This window comes from Vicugna pacos, chromosome 1 (assembly GCF_048564905.1).
Source record: "Vicugna pacos chromosome 1, VicPac4, whole genome shotgun sequence".
NCBI classification, from domain to species: Eukaryota; Metazoa; Chordata; class Mammalia; order Artiodactyla; family Camelidae; genus Vicugna; species Vicugna pacos.
Genome location: NC_132987.1, coordinates 101,559,025 through 101,569,421, shown reverse-complemented (window position 1 = coordinate 101,569,421; position 10,397 = coordinate 101,559,025). Strand labels below are relative to the sequence as shown.

The following is a 10,397-nucleotide window of genomic DNA, read 5'->3' as shown; positions in this document are numbered from 1 at the left end:
TGCATCCGTTTTGTTAATTTCACAATGGTGTGATACCTTCAAGAAGACTGGACTAGTTCTTTGCACTCTCTTGAGTTCAGGTCAACAGAGCTTTCAGACTGGCAGTGAAACACACATTGAGGTTGACCCGTGTCTGGATTTTGATGCCGCCTTGGGCCACCTGGCTGCTGAGAGCTTTCGTGTTTTAGTTTCAGAAATAGTCAGAATAATAACCCATTAGAGGACTCATTTTGTACTGATTAAGTGATACAGCTTGTAGAAGCAGAGGGCGCCTGAGAGACCGCTGCAAACTGACTTATTTGTGAACAAAGCTGATTTGCAATGGTTTTGAATCGGATAACCTTGGTTTCGAAGTCTCCCTCACACTAATCAGCAGAGGGAGCCTGAGCAAGTTAACTAGCTGCTCTGAGTGTCCGTGTTTTTATCTGTAAGATGGGCTCAGTTGGGTTTGGTAGCACTGCTGGGGAGGCTGGAAATACGGACCTGGAGGTGGGGCTTCTAGCATGCTGCCTCACCCCTAGCAGCTGCTCAGTAAATGAGTGAAGGGAAAACGTTTGATTTATCCTAAAGCATTGATGCAGGAAAGAAGGGCAATACTGTATTTATAAGAGAAATTATCCATTCCACTTTGTAGGGAACCCACGCCATCCTACTGCCTTTCTAAAATAATATTTTGTAGCCTCCAACGCTTCTGCGATGGCATTTAGTATCTGCCTCCTCTATTTTGGTTTGTGGAGAAGATGGTGATGAGGAGAATGGTAAGTACCAAGTGGCAGGTGGAGGTAAAGAGGCAAGAGATGAACAGGAAGTTCTTGTTTTTGCCATCCTAGAGCCTTCTGCCTCCATCCTCGCCTTCAGCAGAACAGGTTTCTGACGTAAGAGTACAGTAGGGAGGCACACACGTGAGGGCACAGTGAGAAGGTGGCTGTCTGCAAGCCAGGAAGAGAGCCCTCACCAGGAGCCGAAGGGGCTGGCACCTCGATCTCAGACCTGCAGCCTCCAGGACTGGGAGAAAGATATGTTGTTGGTTAAAAAAGTAGAACACAATGGAGATGTTATAAGAGGTTCCTAAAACATGTGTCTGGGGTAGATTAAAATTGATGTGAGGATCTCCTCGCCTCTTTCCCTCTTGGAGCAGATTTCTTTGTCTCCTGCAGCCATGCTCAAGCTGAGCTTGTCAGCAGTGGCAGGGGAAGATTTGTGATCTGAATCTCGGGCTTGGAGTTGTTTACTGTTGAGTATATTCAGGCACCATCGCATTTTCTTCTCTCTTTAATATGTTATTGGCAGTCGGGTGGCTTAAAGCATTTCTGTCCAAATGGAAGCTTTTTTTTTTTTAATGCTTTGTTCTCCCTTCCCTCTGCCTCAGACACATGGCCACCTGGCATATGCTGTGTATTTTCTGTGCAGAGGCTGCCAGCTCACAAACAAAGCCGGGGTGGACACGCACGGCCAGAGCAGCCACGATGGCTGTCAACTCAGTCAAACCACTGGTCATTTGGTCAAACATTCAGATCGAATGGTTTCTTTGACTGAATTAACCATAGGAACAGTAGATCCTGTCTTCATTTAGACACAGAAAAGAACAGTAGTTCACAGGTTTCTTTTCAATGCCCCATGTCGCCAAAAGACAATTCCCTAAATACTTTGATATTTAAAAAATTCAAACTAGATCATTACTGGCCAAATGAACTCCAATTACTTTAGAATTTGCTGAGAAAAAAAAGGAAGAAAAGCCAGAATCATTAGTTTTAAAAGATAGACCCCATATCTCCCTAGAAATTGTAAGGATTTTTAGAAAGCTTTGTCATAGCTATTCTAGACATAACAGGCAGTATTCAAGACTGGTATATTTCAGGAGGTAATTTATCTGTGTCTAAATTCTAATAAAAACCATTTGTAAAGAAAAGGGAACAAACTTACAAATAAAAAGAGCTACAAGGATTTTTTTAAAGTGGTAGCCACCCATATTTTTGGAATTTCTTTTATCTCAAGGTGTTACTTTATACAGCACAGCTTGCTTTTCAGAGAGAGAAAACTTAAGAAAGAGGGCGTAAAAGATCCAGTATCTTAATTCTCTTGTTTTTCTAAATTTAAATTTCACTATTGAAAGATAAATACAGTATTTTTTTGGAGCTTTAGATGGATGCACCATTGTTGCTATTTTTGCTAAGAATAATTTGTTAGCAAACATGGTACGTACGTCTCACAAAGTTAAGCATAAAACAATGTATTTACTGTTGCCATAAGACAGTGCTTCCTCAAGTTGGTGCCTTTTTTTTCCTTAATGTGTAGTAAGATTAAAAGGCAGGGGCCATTGAACTATATGAGAACATTTTGGTCCTAGGTCTTTGAAAGGCAGTGTATGGATTTGATTTGTGGCCAGAATTTATGGGATAAGCCACTGACAGTTACTTCTAACATAGCCATGCCTCTGCCATGGCCCAGAGAATCCAAATTTCAAAGAAAACAGTCACATGCTATAGATGGCAGCAGCTGTAGACAGGAGATCACATTAACTATTCAGCTGTGGTCAGAGCAGTTCAATTTTATCTATTACCCCCAAATTGACCACACCCTATGTTGAGTGGTAGGGTTTCTCAAAAGGTAATGGAGGGCTTTACCTTCAGGAAACTTGTCTTGCTTATGCAAAGAAAGCAAGTTAATAGTCATAATAGAAAAAAAGATAGCAGATCCATAGGTTCTTTGACTCATCTCTCTCTGCCGTCTCTCTTTCCTTTCCACTACTTCCATTTCTACCAAGGAGCCAAGGAGATAGGTTATGTAGGTTGCCTCTCCTAGAATTTTATATACCCTCAATTACAATTATCCAAGATCAAAATCCTTCTACTCTGTGTCAACATCTTACTATTTCATTTCTTGGCCTTAAATTTGCCAGAATATCTATGTCAGTGTCTATATCTGTGCCTGTATCTATATCTGTATCTGAATCTGTATCCACGGCTCTGGCCGTAGCAGTATCATCTATTTTGTTTTCTGATTGAAGCCTAGTCAGTTACAATTTGTCAGTTTCTGGTGTGTAGCATCATGTTTCAGTCATGCATATACATACATATGTTCGTTTTCATATTCTTTTTCATTAAAGGTTACTACAATATTTTGAATATAGTTCCCTGTGCTATACAGAAGAAATTTGTTTTTATCCATTTTTATGTATAGTTTTCCTTTAATATATTCATATTTTCTATAGAAAAAAACATTGTAAGTGAACTTTCATAATATCTTTCCTAAGCTAACTTTCCTAGTAAAGTTATTATAATTTCTTTTCCCGACAGACTGTATGTGTATCTATTTTTGTGTGTAAAGACAGGACTCCATCAATATATCCCTAGTTTATTTCCTAGAGAACAAAACTTGAACTTACACTCTTTAGCCAGATATTCATAATCTCTAACAATCTATTCTCCACACTGACTTTCCTACTTTATTTATTAGAGTCCTCTATCTCACATCCATTCTCAATTCAGGCCAGTTCCTCATTCGTATGAAATATAGTTCCATCTTCATGTTATTGATCATGCCGTTCCCCAAGCTAAGCGTTTTCCCTTTCCATTTCCATGTTTGTTAATTCTATGCACCTTGTGTCTGACTCAAGTATAGCATATCCTAGGAAGCCTTTCCTTATTTCTCAGCTTGACATACTGTCTCAGCTTATATGTAATTATTATAGCATTTCCACATGCTGCTTTAGGTTATGACTTTATAATTGTATTTTTAATTCAGTATTTGTTGCGAACCTACTGTGTGTCTAGTGCTGCAGCAAGAGCTGGGATATAAAAATGAAAAAGAAACTCATGTTGTCTCTGCTTCCAAGATGTTCACAGTCTAGTGGTGAGACAGACATGAGAACAAATATAACATTGTGCTGAAAAGTCTCTGGACCCTTCAACATGGTGCTATGATATGAATATATGAACAACAGATGTTATTGTATGAATAAATGGCTGTATTATTATTTGAGGCATTATGAAATACCACTTCGACTGAAAATAAAAGATGAGGAGAGTTCACAGAGAACCACATCAGGTATACAGTGCAGTGGCTTAGCGCATTCCAGATGGATGAACATATGAAAAGGCCCATGTTTAATCGCATATTTGAGGACAACTAAACAATTCCAATGACTGGAACTTAAGTTGCACAGAGGGAACTGGTAAGAAGTAAGGGGAGAGAGGCAGTGAGGAGTGAGATGGCAAAAGCCTTATCTTTTACAGGCAAGAGCTTGGAGCCCAGTTTGTAGATTACTGATAAGGAATATGATTAGATGTGAAGTTAGAAATGTCATTTTGAAGAAGCTGTGGGATGAGGGGAACTGGTCAGATAGTTATTTGTGGGCACGGGAAATGAAACTGTTTTTCAATCTAAAACATGGGAATGGGGAAGAGCGGCAAAGCAGAGGCAGGGGTCAGGAAGGTCGCCACGTATCTGTCTTCGGAGGTACTATTACTAAAACGAGAGAGATGTGAGAGAGGCACAGGTTCTGATTCAAGGGAATGAGGTTAGCTCCAAATTAGGTGCATTTATTTTTCACTGCTTATGCAGATGTTTGTAGAGAGTTAGTACCTCTGCTCTTAGACTATTAGGTCCTTCAAGGCAGGATCTGTAGTTTTTTTAATATACAGATTCCCACTGCATGTAATCCAGTCTTGCACTTAGCAGTTGAATTGGGAATAAGCAGACCTGGAAGAACTTCATGCAGGTCTCAGAAACTGTTCTAGTGTGGCTGCTTCGGGGCCCTTGGTCTGCAAACCTCTACATCTTCAGGGGCAAGGAAGGTTTAAGAATATATTCCCTTCTGCCTGAGGGGTGTCAGGTGAACTCGGTGATTGGCATGAAGATGTTCCAGATAAGCTGAGTTCTCTTTCAGACAGTGTAGAGTCCCTGGAAGGCTTTTGCTAATTCGTGCATCCTGTGAAATAAAATGGTTGGTGATCAACTATGATTTAGCTACGACAGCTCCCAAGGAAGATCCCAGGAAGTACTGAGTGGTTCTGAGTGATAAAATATTAATGTACCAATGCCACCAAGGCTTTATCACCTCTGGAACCAACAGGGTACTTAGGCTAAGTTAAAAAATGCCTGGAAATATACATCATAAAAATTTCCCAAATATTTTCTCCCAAAGATTTTCTCAAATATTATTTGAGCAACAAAACCACAACAGTTTTCTACTGAGGTTGGAAAATAAGGAAGCATTAGAGATAATCCATCACAATATGTTTTTCAGTTTGTGTCCATCTTATACTAATGTCATGATTCACTTATGGGTCTAACATAATATTTTATATTTTAAAAGTCAGTTCAGTTTTTCTTGTGTTTTCTTATGGTCTACTCTGGAAAGTGACTGATTTTGTTTCTCATATCAACTCTCCAGTTTTAGTAGCACTGCAAAACAGCATTTTCGTTTCAGCTATTTCTCAATAATGAAAACAGTAGTTTTCTAATTGGTGGGATTTCAATTTCCTGAGAACAATTAATCCAAATTACAATTTTTAAAGCATTTTTTTTCTTACAAAGCTGCTTATTCAAATAAAGATATTTTCTTGTTCAAACTTCTGGTATGTCTGAATGCTGGGAGCAAGAAGAAGAAAACAATTAAACAAATTGAGGTGCTATTTTTTAGTTTTAGTGGAAATCTTATGTAAACTTGAGAGAAAAATAATTTGTGAAATTATTATTGCAGTATTACATTTTTTGGAATTGTTTGTAATAACATTATACAACATTCTAGTTTGGATATAGCTCTAATAGGTCCTTACATAGCAACAGTATGGTAATTTAACAATAAAAAAGAATAGAGAAGACAAATAGAGAGTATTTAGATACATTTTACATATCGGTGATGTGTTATATGCAGACACAAATCTATAATGGAAAATTAGTCAAGGAGTAAGAGTGAGAAACTCAAAACAGGTGATATCCATGATAATTGAGGGTAATTAGGACATAATTCTTGAGTAGAGCTGCCCAACCTTCCGTTAGCTCACGTGCTAAAACAGCTGTTTCAGACCTACAAACAAGTAAGATGCAGTTTTATTGACATGACTGAAATTTGTTTTTTTGGCCCCTCTCTGTCCCAAAAAATGATCACTTCTACGACTCTGATTTTAGGGAGTTATACAGTTTTATTAGGTGATGCTGATGAAAAAAAATCACAAAACATTTACTTTCAGGTATAGGGAAAGAAGATTGTGTATAAACTTGTAATCATACAGGGGTGGGAATATGTGAGACTGTATTTAGGTAAGGAATGCTGATTCGGACTACAGTGCAAGATTTGAAATGGTTTTATCATTTCCTAGATTAAGCAAGTCCTGGTTTCAGGAAAGTCTCCATGGGAAAGCAGAGTACCTTTAGATTAATGAAAAAAGAAACTCTACCAAAATGGCATACCAGTCATATTTCACATTTCCACAGGATATATGGAGATTATATTGAATGTTGCCATCTTGCTTTCAAGGAACTTCATTCAATCTGCATTTTGAGGCAGTTTGTTTATAAAATTCACTGTCATCCCTCTGTTGCTATTAAGGGAAATATCTGGGTGTCAAATGCTTCTTGGATCAAAGAGCAAAAAATACCATTATTTTATTTTGTGACCACACAAATATTTTTACTGTATAAGTGGTAGGATCTTATAGTTGGACATTTTTTTTCTCTTTGAGAAAAGCTGTTGATCTAGTAGACATGAGAGACTTTGCTTACTTGGCCTATTTGATGATTTGCTCATTTGCATCAAGGTAGGAGAATTTAGAAGTCATTCTCTGAAAGGGCTATACATGACCTTTCACTTCATGTCCTTCTTCATATCGTGGATCAGTCAAGATAGAACCATATTTGAACACATATTTGAACACACTTCTGCAGAATGTGCTGTGGGAATTTTCAAGGAAATAAATAAGATCTTACTCTACGGAGTTAATTCCATAAAATTCAGAGACAGGAGTTAGAATCTAGGCACATAACTGTAAGACTAACGTAAATCATATTACATCATGAACTGCCAAATGACATAGAGAAAGGAATATCTCACCCAGTTTTAATTGAGCTTAATCTTAAGATGAACAGAAAATTTCCTCGGGCTTACCCCAAAGCTATGGCAATCTACAAGAGAAAAAAAAGGTAATTTTTGCAGATTTATATTAAATATATATTAAAATATATTCATGATTTTATGATGATGATGATGAGGCCAGAAGGGATAGTCTGGTATTATTTTGAGGGGGGTGCAGTTTTTCTATCGTTGTTTACTTTTGAATTCCTTTGAAAAAAGTGCTGTTTCATGAGTTTTCTAATAGTTATTCTTTATGTGATTTGATTTATGTGATTTTAGTGTTAGAAAAACAGTTGTTCATTATTTGTGTGTTGCAAGGAAGCAGGGAACTGAGTGCTGATAAAAAGGTTGAATAACGGCTAGACTCCAAAACTATTTTCCTAGGCCACAGTTTGGTGAACACTGTATTAAATCACAGACCCACAGAATATTAAAGGAGGAAGGAATCTGAAGTTTGCTTAATCCAGCCCCAACATTTTTACAGATCCAGAAACTAAGTCCAGGAGATTAAGTGGCTCATCCACAGTCACAAGCAAGTTAGTAACTGAACCCGAACCAAAACCCAAATATTCTGTCTTATGTTCGGTTTGTTTCCCCAAATTGTCCTGGTTCCCTAAACGGTACATTTTAAATTTTTTTGAAAAGTACTATAAACTACATTGTTCAAAATTTACAGGAGATGTAGAGTGAAAAGTGTAGTTTTTACTCCCTGCCTCTTTTATCTATTTCCCATCAGCCGCTCTCTCCACCTTCCTTTATCCGGGTTACCTCTTTCAAAACATTCTCAAAAGCACCCTTTCATTGAGGTTTTCCTTGGCCATTCTAATAAAATTGAAACTCACACCCCAGAATTCCAATTTCTCTGTAGAATCGATCATGTTCTACCATGTGGTACATTTTACTTTTTTCACTTACTTTTTATCTCTCTACAGTAGGACACAAGATGCACAGAGGGAGGAGTCTTGGTTTATGTCTTTAACTGCTGTATTCCCAGGGCTTGATGGGAGCTCAGTATATATTTGCTGGGTTAAGTTAAACTGAGTAACTGTGTGTCTAACTGCTGGTGAGTTTAGTACATTTCTGCTTGAATATTCTATGATTTCTGCCTTCTGAATAATGGTGTTATGCTATTTGGTACATGGATGTTCATAACGATCCCATCTTCATGTGAAACTGTACCTTATATAATTATCAAGTTCTCCTTTTTGTACCACTTTATGCTTTCACCCTGAGTTCTGCTTTAGTTGGTAATAAAATTATGCCTGTTTCTTTTATTTTGCATTTGCTTAGTGTACTCTTGTCCATCTTTTTAATTTTCATATTATCTTGTTATTTTTCTGTTTTTATGGCTAATGTTTTTTTGTACTATGTGTTGCTTTGATTTTGGTTTATTAATGGTGTGTGTGTTTGTCTGTGTGCATGTACACGTGCATTTAATGTTTAGAAATATTTGGTGGTTTTTTTCCCCATTGCTATACTTACAATCCTAAAATCTCTCTCTTTTTTAAATTGATTTAGACAGTGTTGATTTGTTTTCTATAATAAGAAAATTAGTACTTTTTTCTCTCTCTTCCCTCTTCTCTCTCTTCCAACGTTTTATTATTTTTCTTACTTGTTACCTTCATACTGTTAAATATGCATAAACTTACATCACTTGACTTGCCAAATTCAACCAGTATATTTAGCTTTCAGGTATTTTAAATGAGACAATCAGCAAAACTTTCTGTGCAGCCAATTCATTTTCTCCATTCCCCTATGAGTGTTTGTGTCACATTTATTACAGGAGGTTGGAAAATTAGTGAGAAAATAATGATATAAATTTGGGAAATTAATAACCCATGTGTGTGAATTTTCTATTGCTGTTGTAACAGATTACCACACACTACTGACTTAAGCAACCCAGATTTATTACCTTACAGTTCTGGAGGTCAGAAATCCAAAATCAGTCTCACTGTCTAAAGTCAAGATTTTGATAGGACTGGTTCCTAAGGGCAGTTCTTTGAAAGAATCTGTTTCCTTGCCTTTCCCATCTTCTAGAGTCTCTTCATTCCTGGGCTCATTACTTCTTTCTCGGTTTTCAAAGCCAGCAGTATAGTATCTTCAAATCACACCACCTTCTCTGACTCTGATCCTCCTGCCTCCATTTCATAAGGACCCTTGTGCTTGTTTTGGACACACCTAGATGACCCAGGATAATCTCATCTCGAGATCCCTAATTAAATTACATCTGCAAAGACCATTTTGTTATCCAAGGTTAATACCCTCAGGTCCTGGGATTAGGATGTGGACAGCTTTGAGGGGACATTATTCAACCTAACATCCTATGTTGCACAGTTGCAAAGTATTTGGTAAAACTGTCCCTTACTGTAAGTTAAAAAAGTTTAAATGTACCCAATAATGGGAATAAAATTCCATGTCTTGCACATTTAAATAATTACCTGTAACTTTCATACTTGAGTACAGCTGGCTGAATGTCAAATCCATGGTCCATGGTTTCTCTCCTTAAATATCTTTTAGATATCGCTCCACTCACTTCTGATGTTGAAAGGTTCTGTGGAGAAATCTGAGACTAGCTTGATCTGTTTTTCCCTTTACATGTGTTGTGAGACTGTTGTCTTTCTCTCCATCTTCAGTTTCCAATGTTTTTAATGGGCTGTCTTGGCCCGTTCTAGGTCAATTCCTTTACAACACAAGATGTTCCTTTTTGTTATGAAAAGATAAGTCCTCTTTCATGATTTTTTTTCACTGTAGTAAAATATATGTATCATAAAGTTTACCATTTTAACCATTTTTAAGTATACAGTTCAGTGGCATTAAGTACACTTACATTGTTGTGCAACCATCAGCACCCTCCATCTCCAGAATTTTTTTCATCTTCCCAAAAAGAATTCCATACCCATTAAACAAAAACTCCCCATTCCCTCCTCCCCGCCAGCTTTGGCAACCACCATCCATCATCTTACTTTCTGTCTCTGAATCTGACTATTTTAGACACATCACAAAAGTGAAATGATACAGTATTTGTCCTTTTGTGATCTTTCATGAATTTTTAAAAATTATATCTTCAAATACATTTTTCTGGATTTTTTTTTTGTTTTTGCCTTCTTCATCAGAGACTCCAATTATGCATATATCAAGGGTATTTCACTTTTACCTAATTTAAAGAGCTAATGTTTTAAATTAATTTAGTCTTTATCTTTCATTTTTCTCTTTTACTCTTTACCTTATTTATTACCTTTTTTTTTAGTGACCAGTCTTCATTGCAGCTTTCATTTTTTCCTTTGTTTCTGCAATTACTTTTTCTACTTCTTTTCTAAGATAA

General features: G+C 37.0%; 1 long non-coding RNA gene across 1 annotated transcript in view; it reads left to right on the top strand.

Annotated features, from left to right (window-relative positions):
• LOC116278381 (uncharacterized) overlaps positions 1 to 10,397 on the top strand; it is a 194,904-nt gene that overhangs the window by 87,969 nt on the left and 96,538 nt on the right. The window lies entirely within an intron of this gene.